Source organism: Nomascus leucogenys, chromosome 1a (assembly GCF_006542625.1).
Source record: "Nomascus leucogenys isolate Asia chromosome 1a, Asia_NLE_v1, whole genome shotgun sequence".
NCBI classification, from domain to species: domain Eukaryota; kingdom Metazoa; phylum Chordata; class Mammalia; order Primates; family Hylobatidae; genus Nomascus; species Nomascus leucogenys.
The window spans coordinates 93,592,244-93,615,804 of NC_044381.1; the positions used below are offsets into that span (position 1 = coordinate 93,592,244).

Below are 23,561 nucleotides of genomic sequence, written 5' to 3' on the forward strand. Positions count from 1 at the left end.
GAAATATTTCTGGAACACTTGTTATGCCTCAGGCATCCTTCTGAGAAGGGGGATTGCCAGGGAGAACCGGAATGCTTTCGGTTCCTTACCTTGTGCAGCTGGCGGCCTAGCTGGGAGACAAGCATTAATCAAGTCGTGATCCGTGTAAGAGGAGAATAAGGGGCTGAGAGAGGGTGAGGAGGAGAACGCCACCTAATAAGGAGGTCTGGAAAGGCGTCCTTGTAGAAGGGATGCACATTCGGCCTCCTTCCTCCCTTCCCCCACCCATGCACACACACACAAACACACCCACCTGGACGGACATAACCCATGCACTCCCTAACCCAGAGACCACTTACCAAAAATATCTATCTGCCCACCTCTTAGTGGCTGTAGGTAACCACCAAGTGGGTCAAGGCCAGAAGCGCGCTGATCTAGTGAGTTCTGCAGATGACAGGCAGCTTGAGATTGGTGTGAGGGCTGGTGATACTTCCTAGAGATGCACTCCTGGATGCCCAGATTTTCCCACTGCCAGATGGGCCAGCAACATTGCACTGGCCACCAGGAGCTCCATACACTGGTGTAGCATGTGAACTGCCACAATTAAATGGCCTGCTGTTTAAATGTTAAAAGTCTTCCAGGTTAAATAGCCTACTGCCTAAACTTTAAAAGTTTCATGGTAAATAACTATTCACTAAAAGTATCAAGTGCCGGGCGGATCACGAGATCAGGAGATCGAGACCACGGTGAAACCCCGTCTCTACTAAAAATACAAAAAAATTAGCTGGGCGTGGTGGCGGGCGCCTGTAGTCCCAGCTACTCGGGAGGCTGAGGCAGGAGAATGGCGTGAACCCGGGAGGCGGAGCTTGCAGTGAGCCGAGATTGCGCCACTGCACTCCAGCCTGGGCGACAGAGCGAGACTCCGTCTCAAAAAAAAAAAAAAAAAAAAAAAGTATCAAGTGCCAGCCAAGCGCCGTGGCTCATGCCTGTAATCCAAGCACTTTGGGAGGCTGAGGCTGGCGGATCGCTTGAGTCCAGAAGGTCGAGACCAGCCTGAGCAACATGGTGAAACCCCGTCTCTACAAAAAAATAAAAATAAAAAATAACAAAAAGTTAGCCAGGGGTGGTGGCGTGCACCTGTAGTCCCAGCTACTCAGGAGGTTGAGGCGGGAGGATGCTCGAGCACGGGAGGTCGAGGTTGCAGTGAGCCAGGATGGTGCCACTGCACTCCACCTTAGGTGGCAGAGGAAAAGAAAGGAAAGAAGGGAGACAGAGAGAGAGAGAGAGGAGAAAAGAGAAGAGAAGAAAAGAAAGAAAACAGTAAGTAATATCAAGTGCCAGATATTGGGATAGCAAGCCAGATAGACTGAGACCTGCCTTCATAAAGTACCCAGTCTACTGGGGAAGAGGGGTAAGTTAATGGATTACAGTGAGGTGTGGTAAATGATATTTTTGTGGATCCTATCCTTTAGGATACGAAGATAGCCCAGACAAAATCAGATTGGGCTTGTGAAGGGCTTCTGGGAAATGGTGCTTGAACTGAGTGTTGAAGGACAAGCAGAAATGGAAGAATGAATGAGCTTGGGGAAGAGAGGTTGAGACAGACATTCTAAGGATGAAGTTGTGACGTTTTTAGAAGACTGGAAGAACTTCCATGTGGCTGGAGCAAAAAGAATGTGTATGCAGTAGCAAGAGATGGGCCTGGATAGCAAACAGGGACCATATTCTGGGGGACCTTGTTTGAGAAACTAAGAAATTTTTAACTTGATGTCCAAAAGTTACTAGAGCCAACAACTTCAATAAGATTTTCTTTCAGGGCTGGGTGCGGTGGCTCACGCCTGTAATCCCAGCACTTTGGGAGTCCAAGGCAGGTGGATCACACGAGGTCAGGAGTTGCAGACCAGCCTGGCCAACATGGTGAAACCCCGTCTCTACTAAAAATACAAAAAATTAGCCAGGCATGGTGGTGGGTGCCTGTAATCCCAACTATTTGGGAGGCTGAGGCAGGAGAATTGCTTGAACCCAGGAGGCGGAGGTTGTAGTGAGCCGAGATTGCACCATTGCACTCCAGCCTGGGCAACAAGAGCAAGACTCCATTTAAAAAAAAAAAAAATGCTTTCGGAACAAGACTTGGGCGTGGGTAGTAGCCTGGAGGCTACCGAGGAAAAAAACAGGTTGGGAAGACATCACAAAGGTAGAACCCACAAACACTTGAAACCTCCTTACCCCTCAGAGACGCAGGTACACGTGCCCTCCTACTTTCAGACTTAACTGTTTTGGACTTCTTTCTGTCCCTGTTCCTGTTCAGGCACAGGCAAGCTCTGTTCCTTTTTCCTCGAGAACTCCAACTACCCCCAGCATCTGGTGATGCTATGTAAAATTTACCCAGGATTGGAAGCATCACCCATAGCCACCCTTCCTTTACTGGGCCCTCTCCCTAGCACCATTTCTGCCAGGTGGTTGTCCTCACTGTTAGTAGCTCCCAATCCACTGCGTGTCTCTTGGAGACCAGCCCTACCACCTCATCTCACTAAAGTTGGTGACTGACTAGAAATGAGGAAAAGAGGCTGAGATCCCGGATGATGACAATACAAAGAATCAGAGGGAAGACGTTTGGCTGAAAAGATATTGATTTTTTTAGGATGAAGCTATGTCTGAGGTAGCTGAGGGACATTTAAGTGGAGGTGTCCGGGGGACAATTGAGCACATGGTTTGGAACTCAGAAGTGAAGCCTGAATGGAACTAGAGGCATATGAATTTTCAGTATGTCCGCGGTCATTGAAGCCAGAAGAGCAGATGAGGTCACCCAAGGAAAGCACATAGAACGGGAAGAGCAGAGTACAGAATAAACCCAGAGATTCTGGCATTTGGCCAATGAGAGTCCAAAGGAAGCCAATACAGGAAAGGAGCTACCTGAGATTTGACAGCAATGAGGAGAGACATACAGGAGAAGCTAACGGAGGAAGGGACAGCCAGCAGAACAAATGGCTCAGGGAGGATAAGCAAAATAAGGAAAGGAAGCGCCAACTTGTTTTGTCCACATGGGGCTAGATTGATGACTCAGCATTTCATTGTGGAATGATGATAGGACAGAAGCCAGATTATAGAAGGCTGAGGAAAGAACAGGAAGTAAAACAATGAAGACAGTTAATTCAGGCTTAGTTTTGCAGGAAGCTTGCCTGTGAAGGGAAGGAGACAGAATGGTGGCAAGGGTTTCGGTTCGGTTTCATTTTCAGATGGGAAAGAGGTAAGCAAGTTTACGGGCTTAGAGTAAATATATGGATAAAGATGGTGGGCTGGGGGACCAGATCCAAAGCCTTAATAAACAGGAACTGGTAGCTCTTTCCCCAAGAGAAGGAAGATGGAAAGATGGGAGCCAGATGGACATAAACACAGACAAGTAAGTTAAGGAACTCCCTACCTTATAACATCAGTTTTCTTAGTGAAAAAATAAAGGCCTCTTGTTGAGAGTGAGCAAGACGTTGAAGTGTGGAGGGTATGAAAAAGAAAAAGGGAGACAGGAGAAGGTTCCTAAAGCTGCCTAAGGATTGTCAGGCAGAAAAACCACACAGTTTTTACCAACAATACACAAGTACTGAGTATATATAGAACTAGAGAAGTTGAATCAGGAGACTTCCTCCAAGGCAGGGTTTGCTGGATGGATACAATGGAGAAACAAGCAAGAAGGTTGATGGAGAGAGAATAATTGAAATAATGACTAGGAGAATTAGGTCACAGAGGGAAGTAAATGATAGAAAGATAAAATGGAGTAGTCCAGAGCTGTGTGAGGTTGGAAACTGTAGGAGTAGGTGCATGGGAGAGAGTCTATGTTGGAGGAGGAGGGCCACGGCTGTGCTTCTGAAGCTTAGGAGTACAGAAATAGGCCAGTCTTAGACAGTGACCAGGCACAGGTTGTGACCATGGGATAGGCAGCTAAAGTGGAGTGGAGGGGATAGTAAAGACCACAGGAAAGATAAAGTTGTCCAGGATGATGGAAGGACTAAGTGTCGAGAGGAAACGTCTATAAAGCAAATGTCAAAGTCTTCAGTGGGCAAAGAGAAAAACTTAGGAGACAGGTGGATGAAGGGGGCACAGCCCAGTGGCACATGGTTTTGGTTAGGAGGCAGTACTGGAGAGCAAGAAGAAAGCCAATCCCGCCCCACCCCCAGTCCCACCCCCAGCTCTGTGGCAGGAGGACTTAGTTCAGGGGAAAAGAAAGAGATAGAGTGTTCCCAAAGAGGGTGACAGTAGAGGAGTCTTTGTTTATACAGGAAAGTGAAGTTGGGGGCAAGAGAGAGAGGGTTGGCAAGAAGGGTTCAGTTGCAGGGATGTGCCTGGAAGAGGGAAATACCAGGGCAGAATGGGAAGGCAGAACATTGGTACCTTAGCAACGCAGTGCTGATGGCAAAGTGGGCCAGGCTGACCTCAACATCTGACTTACAGCAGCATCAGGACAGACACCAGCAGGCCCCAAGTGGTTTCCAGAACTATGGGGCAACCACTGATTGCTGTCTAATCAGCAAACCAGGACCTTGACTCACTTTCAGTCTTTCAAATACATGTTAGTAAGAAGTCATTTTGTGCATTTGCGAAGCTCAGCCCTGAGGTAGCAGGTGAGGCAGGTGATGGAAGCAACCAATAGCCCATGAAGACTGCCCAAACTCGGGCGCTCTGCCCAGAAAGGAGAAGGGGCATAGGAAAGCACGTCAGCCCAGGGCTGCCAACCTCTTCAAAGCAGAGCCCTGGGTCAAAGCTACTGGCACAATTAGGTCTGAGTTGGGTATGCAAAAAATAAAATAAAAAAATAGAATGCCAACTGCAGCAACTTAAACACACACACACAGCCACATAGTTGTATTCATAAATAAGGTCAGTGCCTAGCTGAAATCTAATAAATAGACCTTAATTCAACCAGCATTTATTAAGGATCTAGTTACTATATATTTTCAGAATTGTGTGAAAATCAACAGTTTTTAGTTGGGTATGAACAATAAATATTTGAGACGGGCATGGTGGCTCAAGCCTATAATCCCAGCACTTTGGGAGGCTGAGGCAGGTGGATCACTCGAGGTCAGGAGTTTGAGACCAGCCTGGCCAGCATGGCGAAACCCCATCTCTATTAATAATACAAAAATTAGCTAGGAATGGTGGCATGTACCTGTAGTCCCAGCTACTCTGGAGGCTGAGGCACAAGAATCGCTTAAACCTGGGAGGCAGAGGTTGCAGTAAGCCAAGATCGGGCCACTGCACTCCAGCCTGGGCAACAAAGTGAAACTGTGTCTCAAAAAAAAAAAAAAAAGATATTTGTGTTTTTGAATTTTTGTATGCTTTTTATAGTACAAGAAACATTTGCTAAATATCTAGCATTTTTTTCCAGGACAGTTTCACAGCCTCTCTTCTTAAACTGCCCACTTCTATCCAATTCTCTCTTACTCTGCACTCAGTGGGCAGCCTCCCTCCTGCTCTGCCTCTCTTGTGCTCTCCCAATGCTCTGAGATCCTCCAGACATCCTTTACAAGCCCTCCCCTTCCTCACAACTATCACCACCCTACACTTACCACCCCACATTTTCTCCCAGCCTCATAAGAGTTATCTCTAATCTGTAAAGCTATGCCCTCCTCTTGGACTTTGTCACTTTCTGTCACAGATCAAGAGTCTCCTCTCTCTCCTCTTCCACTTTCCTGCACCTTCCAAACATTCTCAGCTAATCTGTCTGCCCCTTTTGAACTACTTCTCCCCACTTTGCTGGTCCAAATCCTATTTTGGAATGAGAGTTACAAAATTAAGCTATCTTTTTTTGGCTGTGAAGTACCTGCAGTTGTGGTGATACCTAAAGCCACCATTCCTCTCGTTGGGTACCTTAAGACCTAGTCCAACCACCCCTCCAAAACATACAAAATCTGGGTTCTCTCTCTACCCCCTACTGAAACAATTTCCTCAAGTTTACCAAAACTTCCTTCAAACCAAATTCAATGAAGTTTAATCATCTTCTTACTCAGCCTCTCTGCAGCATTTCACACTACTGAACATTTCTTTTTTTTCTTTTCTTTTTTTTTTTTTTGAGACGGAGTCTCACTCTGTCGCCCAGGCTGGAGTGCAATGGCATGATCTCGGCTCACTGCAACCTCCGCCTCCTGGGTTCAAGCGATTCTCCTGCCTCAGCCTCCCTAGCAGTTGGGATTACAGGCACGCACCATCACGCCTGGCTAATTTTATATTTTTAGTAGAGACAGGGTTTCACCCTGTTAGCCAGGCTGGTCTTGAACTCCCAACCTCAGGTGATCTGCCCACCTCGGCCTCCCAAAGTGCTGGGATTACAGGCGTGAGCCACCGTGCCCAGCCACTACTGAACATTTCTACCTTCTAAAAACTCCCCACAGTCTTGGTTTCTACCACAATGCACTATCCAAACTTCTCCGGGAGTTCTCACTGCTCCTTGGACTCCTTTGAAAAAACCTATTTTCTTCTGCATTCCTAAAGATCTGTTGGCTCCTCTGCCTCTCCCCGTTCATGCCTGCTTCCTCAGGTGGCTCGGCCCTCCCTTTGGATCCCAAATAGCACTTCATTCAGGTCTTTATTCTACCTGCTGGCAGGATGTATTTAAATATAATTAAAATGATAACGATTATCACTAACACATTACAATCATCTGGTCCTTCCTAGTTTACAAAGTGCTTTCATTATCTCATTTCCGCAGAGCAAGTACGGCTCCTATTTAATAATGGACACTGAAGTTCAAGGACACAAACTAATCTTGCACCACAAACTAACTTTTCTTTCCACCTTTCTCATTCCTGTTTATGACAGAAAGAACCTTGATTTTCAGGCCAGAAATGGCATACCAGTTTTACCTCCCTTTTCCTCCCCCCACCCCTTGTTTCTGTCCCTGGGTGACAACAAGTCATTACTCCAAGTGTCTCAGGTCTGCCTCCTTTGTTAGGACATGTCCCCATACAACCTCACTCTCAAGTGCGTGAGCTGACTATTGTCACCCAAACGTGGCTTACCTGCTGCCGCTGGCTATCCCTGTTTATTAACCGTGGCTCATCTCGTACTTTCAGATCCAAGAAAACTTCTATACTAAAAGTATTTCCAACCTATGAGAAAAAAATGACAGGTTTTCAGAAAACTATTTCATGTTGTCTGTATCCTGAAAGCTTTCACTTGTCTTTTCAGTTCCAATTACCCAGTAGTTCCACCAACCCCTTCACCTACTGCCCACTGCCTTGTGCCCAAAATACAGTGGCTGAGCCAGTGCCAAGTTACAGAAAGACCAATGTCACATGACCTCTGCTCTCAGAGAGTCTATGGTCTAAAAAGAAATACGTTCATATGGCCTATGGAAATGATGATGTAATTAAGTTTAAGGCTGTACTGGCCAGAGACGGGGGCTCACGCCTGTAATCCCAGCACTTTGGGAGGCTGAGGCAGGCAGATCACCTGAGGTCAGGAGTTTGAGACCAGCCTGGCCAACATGGTGTAAACCCCATCTCTACTAAAAATACAAAAATTAGTCTGGGCGCGGTGGCTCACGCCTATAATCCCAGCACTTTGGGAGGCCGAGGTGGGCGGATCACCTGAGGTCGGGAGTTTGAGACCAGCCTGACCAACATGAAGACACCCTGCCTCTACTAAAAAAAAAAATACAAAATTAGCCGGGCGTCATGGCACAAGCCTGTAATCCCAGCTACTCAGGAGTCTGAGGCAGGAGAATCGCTTGAACCTGGGAGGCGAAGGTTGCAGTGAGCCAAGATCGTTCCACTGCACTCCAGCCTGGGCAACAAGAGCGAAACTCCTTCTCTAAATAAATAAATAAAAACACAAAAATTAGCTGGGCATGGTGGCGGGTGCCTGTAATCCTAGCTACTTGAGAGGCTGAGGCAGGAGAATCGCTTGAACCTGGGAGGCAGAGGTTGCAGTGAGTAGAGATTGTGCCATTGCACTCCATCCTGAGCAACAAGAGTGAAACTCCATCTCAAAAAAAAAAAAAAAACTGTATTAACTGTATTAAGGGCCTACCTTTGCCAGGGGCTGTGGGAGTGGTAGGGCAGGTAGCACAGAGCCAGCCCTTGAGGAGTTCATAGCCCAGTGTAGGAGACACGTGCACACAGGAAGGCCACAAAATATGGGATTCCCCCTGCCTGCTAGGTGTTCATGATATTCCTAGACTGACAGCCACAGTAACCTCTGGGTTCTAGGCCTGAGTCCCTCCTGCCGGGACACAGCTGAGCTATTCCAGGAGCAGTGAGGGAACTGTTTGTGGGGGAACGAGAAAGAAAAGGAGGAGATGAAAAGCCAGAGGGTTCCAGGGCCAGCAGATGGAAAAGCAGGGGTGACATTTGGTTCCCAGGGCAGAAAAAGTGCTGATCTGGTCGCTTGATATAGGGAGGAAAAAGATCAAGCAAGGCTAGTAAATTTGAGTATAAACGAAAGAAAACCCTCGAGATATATTACACAATGTCTCAAAACACAGTAAAAGGTTGCTAAAACTTCTATGCATTTTTTATTATAGCAAATACTGAAAGGCACAAATAAAATAAACAGAACTACTATCAACATTATCAACATTTCATCTATATGTATTTTACTCAAATAGGCTCTCATTGTGGAATAAGAAGAGTTCAGCAAATGCATGTGCCTCAAAATGGAACAGAATCATCCAGGCTCGGTCTCATGCATATAATCCCAGCATTTTGGAAGGCCAAGGCAGGTGGATCACTTGAGGTCAGGAGTCCGAGACCAGCCTGGCCAACATGGTGAAACCCCGTCTCTACTAAAAATACAAAAATTAGTGGTGGCGTGCACCTGTAGTCCTAGCTACTCAGGAGACCGAGGCAAGAGGATCACTTGAACCCAGGAGGTGGAGGCTGCAGTGACCGAGATAGTGCCACTGCACTCCAGCCTGGGCAACACAGCAAGACTCCATCTCAAAAAAAAGGCGGGCACGGTGGCTCATGCCTATAATCCTGGCACTTTGGGATACCGAGGTGGGCAAATCACAAGGTCAGGAGTTCAAGACCAGCCTGGCCAACATGATGAAACCCCGCCTCTACTAAAAATACAAAAAATTAGCTGGGCATAGTGGTGGGCACCTGTAATCTCAGCTACTTGGGAGGCTGAGGCAGGAGAATCGCTTGAATCTGGGAGGCGGAGGTTGCAGTGAGCCAAGATCACACCGCTGCACTCCAGCCCAGGCAACAGTGTGAGACTCCGTCTCAAAAAAAAAAAAAGGGTGTGGGGGTGGGGCACGGGCTGGCAAGGTGGCTCACACCTGTAATCCCAGCACTTTGGGAGGCCGAAATGGGCAGATCACTTGAGGTCAGGAGTTCGAAACTAGCCTGACCAACATGGTGAAACCCCATGTCTACTAAAAATACAAAAATTAGTTGGGTGTGATGTGGGCGCCTGTAATGCCAGCTACTTAGGAGGCTGAAGCAGGAGAATTGCATGAACCCAGGAGGTGGTGGTTGCAGTGAGCCGAGATCACGCCACTGCACTCCAGCCTGGGCGACAGAGCAAGACTCCATCTCGAAAAAAAAAAAAAAGGCAGCGAGGTGGCGGGGGGCAGAATCAAATTTGGAGTTTCTCTCAGCAATTTTCTGTGTAAAGGTAAACACATTGAACTATGGCTAAATATGGTAATTTCATTCAAGATACAGGAGTTCCAAGAAGATTTATCTAACCACCATACATACAGTAGCTAACCACTTAGCTACTGTATGCCAGGCCCCAAGGCCTGGTTTCTTTTTTTTTTTTTTTTTTTGAGACGGAGTCTCACTCTGTCACCCAGGCTTGAGTGCAGTGGCGCGATCTTGGCTCACTACAACCTCTGCCGCCCGGGTTCCAGTGATTCTCCTGCCTCAGCCTCATGAGTAGTTGGGATTATAGGCGCGTGCCACCACGCCCAGCTGAGGCCGCACCCGGCCTTCAAGGCCTGATGTCTAACACTCCTTTGGCACTAGCCTACTCACTAGTCACTTCTGAGAAACCAAGGAGCAATTGAGGATGTCCTGGTAGACGAGGACCCCTGATGTCAGCTGACAGTCTAGATGCCAGTCCTTTAGGTGATTTTCTAGATGAGCAGCTGGCAGTGAAGGCTTTTATCCCACCACACAGCGGCTTTACTGTCAGCACCATCAGCCCCTACTCTGACCTCAAATCTTCAGGAAAATGAAAACTTGATTTTCCTTGCAAAATGCATTATCTAAAGACCTGTGGGAGGAGAAGGGTGGCAGGATTTTGTCCTCTTCCCACCAGAAATAAATGCAAAGAGTTCATTCAAATACCCAGATAAATCAAAGAGGAGGCTGAGGGAGGGAGGTCCAGACTGCAAAAGCTGATGAGAACGGGGGAGACCAAGGAGCCGAGGCTGGAGAATTCGGAGGCTGAGGATACAAGGAGACAAAGAGGCTGAGACTCCAAGGATCCAAAAAAGATGTGGAGGCTGGGGAATCAGAGAAAGCTGAGGAAGCTGAAGAAGTTGAAGAAGCTAGTGGTTGAAGAAGAGGCTGAGGAGGCTGAGGCACTGAGGCTGCCGTGAGAAGGGGAAGGCCTGGAGGTGCAGTGTTTGGCTGGAAGGGTGGGGCTCTGCTGTTTGGAGGAAGGGATGTCCAAGAGCAAGAACCAAGTGTGCCCTGTCAGATGCCATCAGTCTTGAACCAGCCCATCTCTTTAGCAAATGAATGTAAACTAGAGGCTCTATTTAAACAAGTTTCACATAACATCTCCTACTTCTGACTCATTCTAATTTCCACATCCAAATACAGTAGTGATTTCACAGTTAGCCTCCTTTCTGTTGCAAAAAAATATCAGTCCATGCCCATTGTGTCATTCTTTGTATCCTTTATAATAACCTCTGGGGATACAGATAGAATAGAATATAAAATAATTTGCCATGGAAACTTGCTGTGAAAAGGGAATCATTTTGACAGGTGACCAGCAATTTTAGGGTGCTTACCTAAAGTCTAAAATTCATATGTAGGTGATTTGGCTATTTTAGAGAGAGATGATGAATTAGCAGTCCACTATGAGGCAGAATTCTATAAAATAATAATTTGATAAAGTAAAATAACTTCTCTTCTATAACTCTGAAAATTATATCAAATAGTTTTTAGACTGTGCTATTTGAGCTGGACATAACTGAATCAATTTAAGGTCCTGAAAGAGTTCGAACAAATTTAAAGTGGAAGTGGTTTCCAACTATTTGCTTAAATTGCACATCTGGTCATTAAAGCAAATTAGTGTTTTGTGTCATTGACGCTGGAATGCTGAGCTTCCTACTGCTTAACTTCATTCCCATCTGGAATGTGTATTACATAGGCCAGGGACTTAGGAGCAGATGTCCCATATCATTCTATATCACATTATATATTATCTAATTATAAGTTTAGAAATTATATGTACAATAAAGGCTGGATTGTCTGACACTGCCCTAACTCATGTTTTTTGTTTTTTGTTTTGAGACAGAGTCTTGCTCTTCTCGCCCAGGCTGGAGCACGTTATGTTGGCTCCCAGGTTCAAGCAATTCTGCCTCAGCCTCCCGAGTAGCTGGGATTATAGGTGCCAGCCACCACACCCAGCTGTGTTTTGTATTTTTAGTAGAGACAGGGTTTGGCCATGTTGGCCAGGCTGGTCTTGAACTCCTGATCTTGTGATCCATCAGCCTCGGCCTCCCAAAGTGCTGAGATTACAGGCATGAGCCACCATGCCCAGCCCTAACTCATTATAATTTTATGAATTATGTGTACAATAAAGTTGGATTATCTGTCATTGATCTAATGAGTTCTGGGAATTAGACTCTCTGATACCCTCCCAAAATAAATCTTCATGGTAGTTGGCTCCTGATACGGCTTGGCTGTGTCCCCACCCAAATGTCACCTTGAATTGTAATAATCTCCATATGTCAAGGGTAGGGCCCAGTGGGAGATGATAATTGAATCATGGGGGCAGTTTTTTCCATACTGTTCTCCTAGTAGTGAATAAGCCTCATGAGACCAGATGATTTTATAAGGGGTTTCCCCTTTCGCTTGGTTCTCATTCTCTCTTGCCTGCTGACGTGTAAGACGTGACTTTGCTCTTCATTCGCCTTCAGCCATGATTGTGAGACCTCCCCAGTCGTGGAAATGTGAGTCAATTAAACCTCTTTCCTTTATAAATTACCTAGTCTCAGGTATGTCTTTATCAGCAGTGTGAGAACAGACTAAGCTACTAATGCTGAAATTCAACAAATGTCAACACATTTTGAAGATGTCAGAGTTGTTTCAAAGTCTTTAGATAAGCAGAGTAAGCCAGGGAAAAAAACCTTTCTCCCAAAATTCAAACAATAAGAAGAGCTTCAGAGATTCATTAGAAATTCCTCTTTTAGGCTGTGCATGATGGTTTACACCTGTAATTCCAGTGCTTCAGGAAAACTGCTCAAGGGCAGGAGTTCAAAACCAGCCTGGGCAACAAAGCAAGACCCCTATCCCTACAAAAACTAAAAAAAAAAAAAAAAAAAAAAATAGCCAGGCATGGTGGCACACATCTGTAGTCCTAGCTACTGGGAGGTTGAGGCAGGAAGATCACTTGAGCTCAGGAGTTCACGGCTGCAGTGAGCTATGATCACACTACTACGTTCCATCCTGGGTAAAAGAGTGAGACCCCCGTCTCCAAAAAAACAGAAAACTAAAATCAAACTGAAATAATTGAAAAATATATTAAATGTGATTACACAACGTAGGAAACTGAAGGAAATTACAGAAAAGGGAAATCAACTGCAGAATATTCATTAAAATAATCTGGCTTCCACATAGACCAATGGAACTGAAAAGAGAACCCAGAAATAACGCCAATTATGTAAAGCTAACTGATCTTCAACAAAGCATACAAAAACATAAACCGGGGAATGGCTACCCTGTTTAATAAATGGTGCTGGGAAAACTGGCAAGCCAACGTGTAGAAGAATGAAACTGCACCACCTACCTCTCACCTTATATAAAAATCAACTCAGGATGGATCAAAGACTTGAATCTAAGACCTGAAACCATAAAAATTCTAGAAGACAACATTGGAAAAATTCTTGTAGACACTGGCCTAGGCAAAGAATTCATGACTGAGACCCCAAAAGCAAAGGCAATGAAAACAAAAATAAGTAAATGAGACCTAATTAAACTAAAAAGCTTCTGCACGCCGGGCGCGGTGGCTCACGCCTGTAATCCCAGCACTTTGGGAGGCTGAGGCAGGTGGATCACGAGGTCAGGAGATCGAGACCATCCTGGCTAACATGGTGAAACCCCGTCTCTACTAAAAAATACAAAAATTAGCCGGGCGCAGTGGCGGGCGCCTGTAGTCCCAGCTACTTGGGAGGCTGAGCCAGGAGAATGGCGTGAACCCGGGAGGTGGAGCTTGCAGTGAGCCGAGATCGCGCCACTGCACTCCAGCCTGGGCGACAGAGTGAGACTCTGTCTCAAAAATAAATAAATAAATAAAAAATAAAAAGCTTCTGCACAGCAAAAGAAATAAGGAGGGTAAACAGACAACCCACAGAATGGGAGAAAATATTTGCAAACTATGCATACAACAAATGACTAGTATTCAGAATCTACAAGGAACACAAACAAAACAGCAAGGAAAAAACAATCCCATCAAAAAGTGGGCAAAGACTATGAATAGATATTTCTGAAAAGAAGATATACAAATGGCCAACAAACATAAGGAAACAATGCTCAACATCACTAATTATTAGGGAAATGCAAATTAAAACCACAGTGAGGGCCGGGCTCGGTGGCTCACGCCTGTAATCCCAGCACTTTGGGAGGCCGAGGCGGGTGGATCACCAGGTCAGGAGATCGAGACCATCCTGGCTAACATGGTGAAACCCCGCCTCTACTAAAAAAAATACAAAAAATTAGCCAGGCGTGGTGGCAGGTGCCTGTAGTCCCAGCTACTCGGGAGGCTGAGGCAGGAGAATGGCGTGAACCCAAGAGGCAGAGCTTGCAGTGAGCCGAGATCGCAACACTGCACTCCAGCCTGGGCGACAGAGTGAGACTCTGTCTCAAAAAAAAAAAAAAAAAAAAAAACGCAGAGAGATACCACCTTAGTCCTGCAAAAATGGCCATTCTTTTTATTTATTTATTTATTTTTTGCAACAGTTTCACTCTTGTTGCCCCAGGCTGGAGTGCAATGGCATGATCTTGGCTCACTGCAACCTCCGCCTCCCAGGTTCAAGTAATTCTCCTGCCTCAGCCTCCTGAGTAGCTGGGATTACAGGCATGCACCACCCACACCCGGCTAATTTTGTATTTTTAGTAGAGACGGGGTTTCTCCATGTTGGTCACGCTGGTCTCGAACTCCCGACCTCAGGTGATCCGCCCCCCTCAGCCTCCCAAAGTGCTGGGATTACAGGCATGAGCCACCGCACCTGGCAAAAATGGCCATTATTAAAAAGTCAAAAAAACAATAAATGTTGGTATGGACATAGGGGAAAGGAAATGCTTATATGCTGCTAGTGGGAATGTAACTTAGTACAACCTTTATAGAAAACAGTATGGAGATTCCTTAAAGAGCTAAAAGTAGATTTACCATTCCATCCAGCAATCCCATTACTGGGTATCTACTCAAAGGAAAAGACTTCATGTGAAAAAGACACTTGCACATATATGTTTATAGTAGCACAATTCACAATTGCAAAGGTGTGGAACCAACCTAAATGCCCATCAACTAATGAACGGATAAAGAAAATGTGGCATATATACACCATGGAATACTACTCAGCCATAAAAAGAAATAACATCTTTTGCAGCAACTTGGATGGAGGTGGAGTCATTATGCTAAGCCATTATGCTAACACAGGAGTGAAAAACCAAAAACAGTATGTTCTCACTTATAAGTGGGAGCTAAGCTATGAGTACGCAAAAGCATACAGAGTGACATAATGGAATTTAGAGACTCAGAAGTGGGGGATAGGAGGGGGACTAGGGATGAAAAACTACATATTAGACACAATGTACACTACTCAAGTGACAGGTGCACTAAAATCTCAGAATTCACCACTACTTTTTTTTTTTTTTTTGAGACGGAGTCTTGCTCTGTGCCCCAGGCTGGAGTGCAGTGGCGCGATCTCGGCTCACTGCAAGCTCCGCCTCCCGGGTTCACGCCATTCTCCTGCCTCAGCCTCCCGAGTAGCTGGGACTACAGGCGCCCGCCCACACACCCGGCTAATTTTTTGTATTTTTAGTAGAGACGGGGTTTCACTGTGTTAGCCAGGATGGTCTCGATCTCCTGACCTCGTGATCCGCCCGCCTCGGCCTCCCAAAGTGCTGGGATTACAGGCTTGAGCCACCGCGCCCGGCCAGAATTCACCACTACTTAATTCATCCATGTAACAGAAAACCACTTATACCCCAAAAGCTATTTAAATAATTTTTTTTTAAGACAGAGTCTCACTCTGTTGTGCAGGATGGAGTGCAGTGGTAGAATCTCGGCTCACGGCAACCTCCGCATACAAGCTCAAGCGATTCTCCTGTCTCAGCCTCCTGAGTAGCTGCGATTACAGGTACCCACCACCATGACTGGCTAATTTTTGTATTTTTAGTAGAGATAGGGTTTCGTCATGCTGGTCAGGCTGGTCTTGAACTCTTGACCTCAGATGATCTGCCAGCCTCGGCCTTCCAAAGTGCTGGGATTGCAGGCGTGAGCCACCGCACCCAGCCTGCTTCTGTCTCTTTAAAAAATATTTTAGGCCTGGCCGGGCGCAGTGGCTCATGCCTGTAATCCCAGCACTTTAGGAGGCCGAGGCAGGCGGATCACACGATCAGGAGTTTGAGACCAGCCTGGCCAATATGGTGAAACCCCGTCTCTACTAAAAATACAAAAATTATCCAGGTGTGGTGGCAGGCACCTGTAGTCCCAGCTACTTGAGAGGCTGAGGCAGGAGAATTGCTTGAACCCGGGAGGCAGAGGTTGCAGTGAGCCGAGATCACGCCATTACACTCCAGCCTGGGTGACAGAGTGAGACTCCATCTCAAAATGTATATATATATTTTAGGCCTATAATGCCAGCACTTTGGGAGGCTGAGGCGGGCGGATCACCTGAGGTCAGGAGTTCGAGACCAACCTGACCAACATGGTGAAACCCTGTCTCTACTACAAATACAAAATTAGCCGGGCGTGGTGGCATGCCCCTGTAGTCCCAGCTACTCGGGAGGCTGAGGCCGGAGAATCACTTGAACCCAGGAGGCAGAGGTTGCAGTGAGCCAAGATCGTGCCACTGCGCTCCAGCCAAATAAAAAAATAAAAATAAATTAAAAAGAAAAGAGACAGAAGCTAGTAACTTTGGGCCAGCAAGCAAATAATAATAATAATCTGGCTCCAATATTCCTAATAATATACAAAGAATTCTTACAAATCAACAGTAGAAAAGATAAACTAGTGGCATAAATCCTTCTGTCTTCCTACAGAATCTTTGTTAATGTTGACTTTACTCCAAAAAAAAAAAAAAAAACCAGGCATGGTGGTTCACACCTGTAATCCCAGCACTTTGGGAGGCTGATGCTATTGGATCACCTGAGGTCAAGAGTTCAAGATCAGCCTGGCCAACGTGGCAAAACTGCGTCTCTACTAAAACTACACACACACATACACACACAAAATTTGCCAGGTGTGGTGGAGCATGCCTGTACTCCCAGCTACTCAGGAGGCTGAGACACAAGAATTGCTTGAACCCAGGAGATGGAGGTGGCAGTGAGCCTAGATCTCCCCATTGCACTACCGCCTGGGTGACAGAGCAAGACTCTGTCTCAAAAAAAAAAAAAAAAAAAAAAAATGCAGAGAGAAGCAAGAGTCTAAAAAAAGAACAAGAATAGATGAACTATATTTTTAAATAGACAAAAGAGCCAGGCGCCGTGGCTCATGTTTGTAATCCCAACACTTTGGGAGGCCGAGGCGGGTAGATCACCTGAAGTGGGGAGTTCAAGACCAGCCTGACCAACATGGAGAAACCCCGTCTCTACTAAAAATGCAAAATTAGCTGGGCATGGTGGCGTATGCCTGTAATCCCAGAACTTTGGGAGGCTGAGGCGGGCAGATCATGAGGTCAGGAGTTCGAGACCAGCCTAACCAATATAGTGAAACCCCGTCTCTACTAAAAATACAAAAATTGGCCGGGCGTGGTAGCACACGCCTGTAGTCCCAGCTATTCGGGAGGCTGAGGCAGAAGAATCCCTTGAACCCAGGAGGTGGAGGTTGCAGTGAGCCGAGATCTCACCACTGCACTCCAGCCTAGGCGACAGAGCAAGATTACGTCTAAAAAAAAAAATTACCCAGGCTTAGTGGTGCATGTCTATAATCCCAGCTACTCGGGAGCCTGAGGCAAGAGAATTGCTTGAACCTAGGAGGTGGAGGTTGCGATGAGCCGAGATGGCGCCATTGCACTCCAGTCTGGGCAACAAGAGTGAAACTCCATCTCAAAAAAAAAAAAAAAGACAATAGAAATGAATGAACGAGTGTTTCACGGAAGAAATAAATACAACTTATAAACATGAAAAGATGCTTGACATCAGCAATAACTCAAGAAATTCAAATTAAAGCAATGATTAGATGTTATTTTTATTCTAACAGAATGGCGAAGGTGAAAACGATAGTCATTGTTATTATAGGTGGAGGAGTATTTTAATCACTATTAATAAAGGTGTAATTGATTGCAAATCCCCGAAAGAGTGTGATTTGGCAACCTGTATAAGAACCAGAAATTTCACTTCTGAGAATCTGCCCTAAGGCAATAAATCCATCCTGGTGACCAAAAGCACATAAACATTGTTTATGGAACCCAGGATGTGGCTGCAGACTGACTCGGGTTCCACCTTGCACCAACCTCAACACACAACCTCACCCCTTCAGGGGATTCCACCAGGAACCCAGTCACAGTGAGGATGCAGGGATTTTTGCAGCTGTGCCAGGGGAGGCAGAAACACAGGTAGGACATCACATCTCTCAGCGGCATTTCCCTGGAAAATCCTCTAAAGATCTGCCTTTTCAGCCTCCAGCTCTCCTCTGACCCACCCTGAGGCCCCTCCAAACCCTTATTATTCAGAAAATCAGGTGGCCAGTCTTGAAAAGCCAGCCCCAGAGGTTGGCATCTGCTCCACAGTCAGGGTTTATCAGACCAGATCATTTCTGCCCAAGAGGCAGGATTGTCATATTAATTGTTGACAACATAAAAATGTCTCTGTGTTAATACATTTGTAATAGCAAAAAAATAGGCCACAAGTATAAATGTACAGTATAGGGGATTACATAAATTATGATACATTCATACAATGGGCAAACTTTTGAAAATAATGAGTTAGCCGGGCGCAGTGGCTCATACCTGTAATCTCAGCACAATCTCGGTCAGTAGATCGAGACCATCCTGCCTAACATGGTGAAACCCCATCTCTACTAAAAATACAAAAAATTAGCTGGGTGTGGTGGCACGCATCTGTAGTCCCAGCTACTTGGGAGGCTGAAGCAGGAGAATCGCTTGAACCCGGGAGGCGGAGGTTGCAGTGAGCCAAGATCGCGCCACTGCACTCCAGCCTGGGCAACAAAGCGAGACTCTGTCTCGAAAAAAAAAAAAAAAAAAAGAATGAGTTGGGTCAGCCGGGCGCGGTGGCTCACGCCTGTGATCCCAGCACTTTGGGAGGCCGAGAAGGGCGGATCACTAGGTCAAGAGATTGAGACCATGGTGAAAACCCGTCTCTACTAAAAATACAAAAAAAAATTAGCTGGGCGTGGTGGCGGGCACCTGTAGTCCCAGCTACTAATGAGGCTGAGGCAGGAGAATGGCGTGAACCCGGGAGGCGGAGCTTGCAGTGAGCCGAGATCACGCCACTGCGCTCCAGCCTGGGGGACAGAGCGAGGTTCCGTCTCAAAAAAAAAAAAAAAAAAAAAGAATGAGTTGGGTCCATTTTGAACTAACATGGGATGAGCCAGGTGTGGTGGCATGTGCCTGTAATCCCAGCTACTCATACTCAGGAGCCCAAGGTAGAAGGATCACTTGAGGCCCGAAGTTCAAAAGCAGCCTGGACAACATAGTGAGATCCTGTCCTTAAAAAATAAATAAAATAAAATGCATTGATGTCTAAGAGGCACAGCTGGCGGGCGCTGTGGCTCATGCCTGTAATCCCAGCACTTTGGGAGGCAGAGGTGGGTAGATCACCTGAGGTCAGGAGTTCAAGACCAGCCTGGCCAATACGGAGAAACCCTGTCTCTACTAAAAATACAAAAAAATTAGTTAGGTGTGGTGGTGCATGCCTGTAGTCCTAGCTACTCGGGAGACTGAGGCAGGAAAATCACTTGAATCCAGGAGGCAGAGGTTGCAGTGAGCCAAGATTGCGCCGTTGCACTCCAGCCTGGTCAACAAGAGTGGAAAAAAAAAAAAAAAAAGAGGTACAGTTAAAGGCAACAGACTTGCAGAACAGGATATATGCTATGAACACGTTGTCAGTTTTGTGCATTGAGGTACCCCAATGTCTTGAGCAATGCCTGGCGTAAAAGAGGTACTCAAGTATTTGTTGAATGGATGAATGTTTGTTAAAAGAAAGATGTAGGAGGCCTAGAACCTTGTATACCATTATCTCCAGAGTCTCCCAGTGGCTGGGAAATTGCCTAGGGGCCCATAGTATGTCCTTTAAAAATATGTAAGAGAACTGGTGAAGTAGCTTATGTCTGTAATCGTAGCACTTTGGGAGGCTAAGGCAGGAGTATACTTGAGCCTGGGAGTTCAAAACCAGCCTGGGCAGCATAGGAAGACCCTGTCTCTACATGAAATTTAAAACTTAGCCAGGCATAGTGTTACATGCCTGTAATCCCAGGTACTCGGGAGGCTGAGGTGGGAGGATCAATTGAGCCTGGGATGTCGAGGCTACAGTAAGACATGATTGTGCCACTGACTCCAGCCTGGATGACAGAGCGAGACCCTAACTCAAAAAGAAAAATAAAAAAATACACAATAGTTATCAGCTACTAATCCTGAGGACAGGGATACTGAGGAAAGAAAGGAGATCACTTTTTACTTTACATGATACTGTATTGTTTACCTTACATGCATGAAATAGTATTGTGAAAATTCATAATGGTAGAGGTTGGGAGCAGAAAGCTTGAAGTTCTGAGAAAAACATGGGCAAATAAGTATGATATCCTACAATCTGTTATACCTCAAATTGTTCTCATTTTAACTACTTCACTCAAGCCATTTTCTTCTAAACCTCTCTAAGTAACCCAGGAAAAAATCAAAATTGGCATCTGTATGATCGCTTGACCAGGCCTGTTTATATTAACAATCCCTTCAGGTCCACAAATTTAAGTCTTAAGTAACACAACTTTTTGATTACCTAAAAACCACCATTTCTCCAAAACAACAATAGCTGGAGCTTTTACCATAGCATAAATTGACATTTGGGCATTGTTCTAAAATGACATGTCCATAGTTCCATAGTTGAGTGAGATTTTGGGTTTTTTTGTTTTGTTTTGTTTTGTTTTTAGACAGGGTCTTGCTCTGTCACTCAGGCTAGAGAGCACTGGTACGATCATAGCTCACTGCAGCCTCCAGCTCCTAGGCTCAAGTGATTCTCCTATCCTCACCTCCTGCCTCAGCGTCCCAAATAGTGGGGACTATACAGGTGACCACCACACTCGAGAGTTTTCTTTTTTTCCTTTAAGTGGATTGCAGATTTGATGGCAGTAGTAAAAAAGTCAACACAGGCTGGGTGCGGTGGCTCACGCCTGTAATCCCAGCACTTTGGGAGGCCGAGGTGGGCGGATTACCTGAGGTCAGGAATTCGAGACCAGCCTGACCAACAGGGAGAAACCCTGTCTCTACTAAAAATACAAAAATTAGTCAGGCATGGTGGTACATGCCTGTAATCCCAGCTGCTCAGGAGGCTGAGGCAGAATTGCTTGAACCCAGAAGGCAGAGCTTGCAGTGAGCCAAGATTGCGCCATTACACTCCAGTCTGGGCAGCTAGAGCGAAACTACGTCTCAAAAAAAAAGTCAACACAAAATAGAGGGAGATTTCCTGGCTCTGCTGCCCCAGTCAGTGCTAGCCCCGACCTTCAGCACTGTGACAAGTCCTAAATCTCCTTAACTTCCCCATCAATTCCACGAAGAATACCTTAGCTGATCCTCTTACTCATTACCGCTCACTGAGGTACCCCATGAGGCCGGAAGACAGCCTTCCCTTGAGGCCTTTGGCTAGGTATAGAGGTATAGACTTATATATATATATAGTTTTATATATATATAGTTTTTTATATATATATTTATATATATACAGTTTTATATATATAGTTTTATATATATATTTAGAGAGAGAGAGTTTTATATATATAGTTTTATATATATAGTTATATATATATATAGTTTTGTGAAATGGTCTTGGGACCCCAAAATCACTAAGCTAAAAGGGAAAAGTCAAGCTGGGAACTTGACTTTTAGGGCAAACCTTAACCTTAGCCTTGAAGCAAACCCACCTCTCATTCTATTCAAAGTCATCCCTCTGCTCACTGAGATAAATTCATATTTGATTGCCTCCTTTGGAAAGGCTCATCAGAAACTCAAAAGAATGCACCAGTTTGTCTCTTATCTACCTATGACCTGGAAGCCCCCTCCTAGGTCATAGGTAGATAACTCAGCGCTTAGAGTTGTCCTGCCTTTCTGGACCTAGCCAATGTTCATCTTACATACATTGATTGATGTCTCATGTCTCCCTAAAATGTATAAAACCAAGCTGTGCCCCAACCACCTTGGGCACATATTGTCAGGCCCTCCTGAGGCTGTGTCATGGGCATTGTGGAACATAAAAGTTTCCTCTTCAAAGTTCCCCTTCTTGTTAAAGAATAAAACATAAGTGTTAGAAATAATAGTTCCTTTTAAAGACTAACTTTCTTCAAGCCTCCTTACTTTGTGCTAATAACTCTTTGTTAAGCCCTATTCTATGTAACTGTTAGACATGCTCACAGACATGTTGCAGCTCACAGCCTATGTCCCTTCCTTATTTGGAAATTTATTGCTTCCTTAAACCTTTCGTAAGCAACTTCTTTGTCCTTGCACTTATCTATTTAGGAAAGTTTCAGGTTATTGGCAAATCGAGTATCAGTTTAAGATTGTGAGGTCCCACTCCAGCCAATGGATGCAGGACCCAGCAGTAAGGATGATCCAAACGCCTAAGGGATAAATATGTCTGCTTTTCCTTTGTTCAAGTGTGCTCTCGCCATTGTTCCATCTGCGATTGAGCACCCTTCCAAGTAAAGATGTCCTTGCTGAGAGATCTTTTGTCTCTGTGCTGACTTTTCTTCACAGAACCGATTATCTAACATTTTTTGTATTTCTAACAGGCATGCATCCTTTTTTTTTTTTTGACAGAATCTTGCTCTGTCACCCAAGCTGGAGTGCAGTGGTGCCATCTTGGTTCACTGCAACCTCCAACTCCTGGGTTCAAGTGATTCTCCTGCCTCAGCCTCCCAAGTAGCTAAGATTACAGGCATGTGCCACTATGCCCAGCTAATTTTTGTATTTTTAGTAGAGATGGGTTTCACCGTCTTGGTCAGGCTGGTCTCAATCTCCTGACCTCAGGTGATCCTCCCGCCTCCCAAAGTGCTGGGATTACAAGCATGAACCACCACGCCTTGCCACAGGTCCTTAACTTTGGAAAAATGAACTTTCTAAATTGCCGGGACCTGTCTCAGATATTTGGGGTTCATATTTTCAATATATATAATATATTGTTTCAATATATGATACATATTGTTTCAATATATGATACATATTGTTTCAATATATGATACATATTGTTTCAATATATGATACATATTGTTTCAATATATGATACATATTGTTTCAATATATGATACATATTGTTTCAATATATATCTTCCCCCAAAAGCTCCCAAGTGAATCTGATGTTCCAAGGAAGACATGAATCTAGGCAGTGGTTTCAAGGCTCCCCAGCACACAAACTGACTTAGAAATCCTGGCCACAGGCCTTTCCCACCTTGTCTTCGGCTCTGATTTGATTATCAAAGTTTTCTGGCAATTACAGGACTCCAGGATCCGTAGGCTTCAATGAACAGCTCACATCACCTCCCTAACAAATGGCTGTCCTTATCATTCTTTTGCTCACAAAGCATAAGGGCCCCTGTTTTCTTTTCTTTCCTTTTTTTTTTTTAATTTTTTATTTTATTTTATTTTATTTTTTTGAGACGGAGTATCTTTCTTGTTGCCCAGGCTGGAGTGCAATGGCACAATCTTGGCTCACTGCAACCTCTGTTTCCTTGGTTCAAGCGATTCTCTTGTCTCAGCCTCCCGAGTAGCTGCAATTACAGGCATGAACCACCACGCCTGGCTAATTTTGTATTTTTAGTAGAGATGGGGTTTCTCCATGTTGGTCAGGCTGGTCTCAAACTCGTGACCTCAGATGATCCACCCGCCTCAGCCTCCCAAAGTGCTGGGATTACAGGCGTGAGCCACCACACCTGATCTTTTTTTTTTTTTTTAAGACAGTCTTAGGCCGGGCGCGGTGGCTCACACTTGTAATCCCAGCACTTTGGGAGGCCGAGGCGGGCGGATC

At 45.3% G+C, this 23,561-nt stretch overlaps 1 protein-coding gene across 1 annotated transcript in view; it reads right to left on the reverse strand.

The window, feature by feature from the left end:
- Nucleotides 1-6,870: 6,870 nt before the first annotated feature.
- Nucleotides 6,871-23,561, reverse strand: part of EAPP (E2F associated phosphoprotein) — a 74,921-nt gene continuing 58,230 nt past the window's right edge. The window contains exon 5 of the mRNA XM_030813299.1: nt 6,871-7,076. The gene's annotated coding sequence lies outside the window, so the exon portion shown is untranslated. The remainder of the gene's footprint in view (nt 7,077-23,561) is intronic.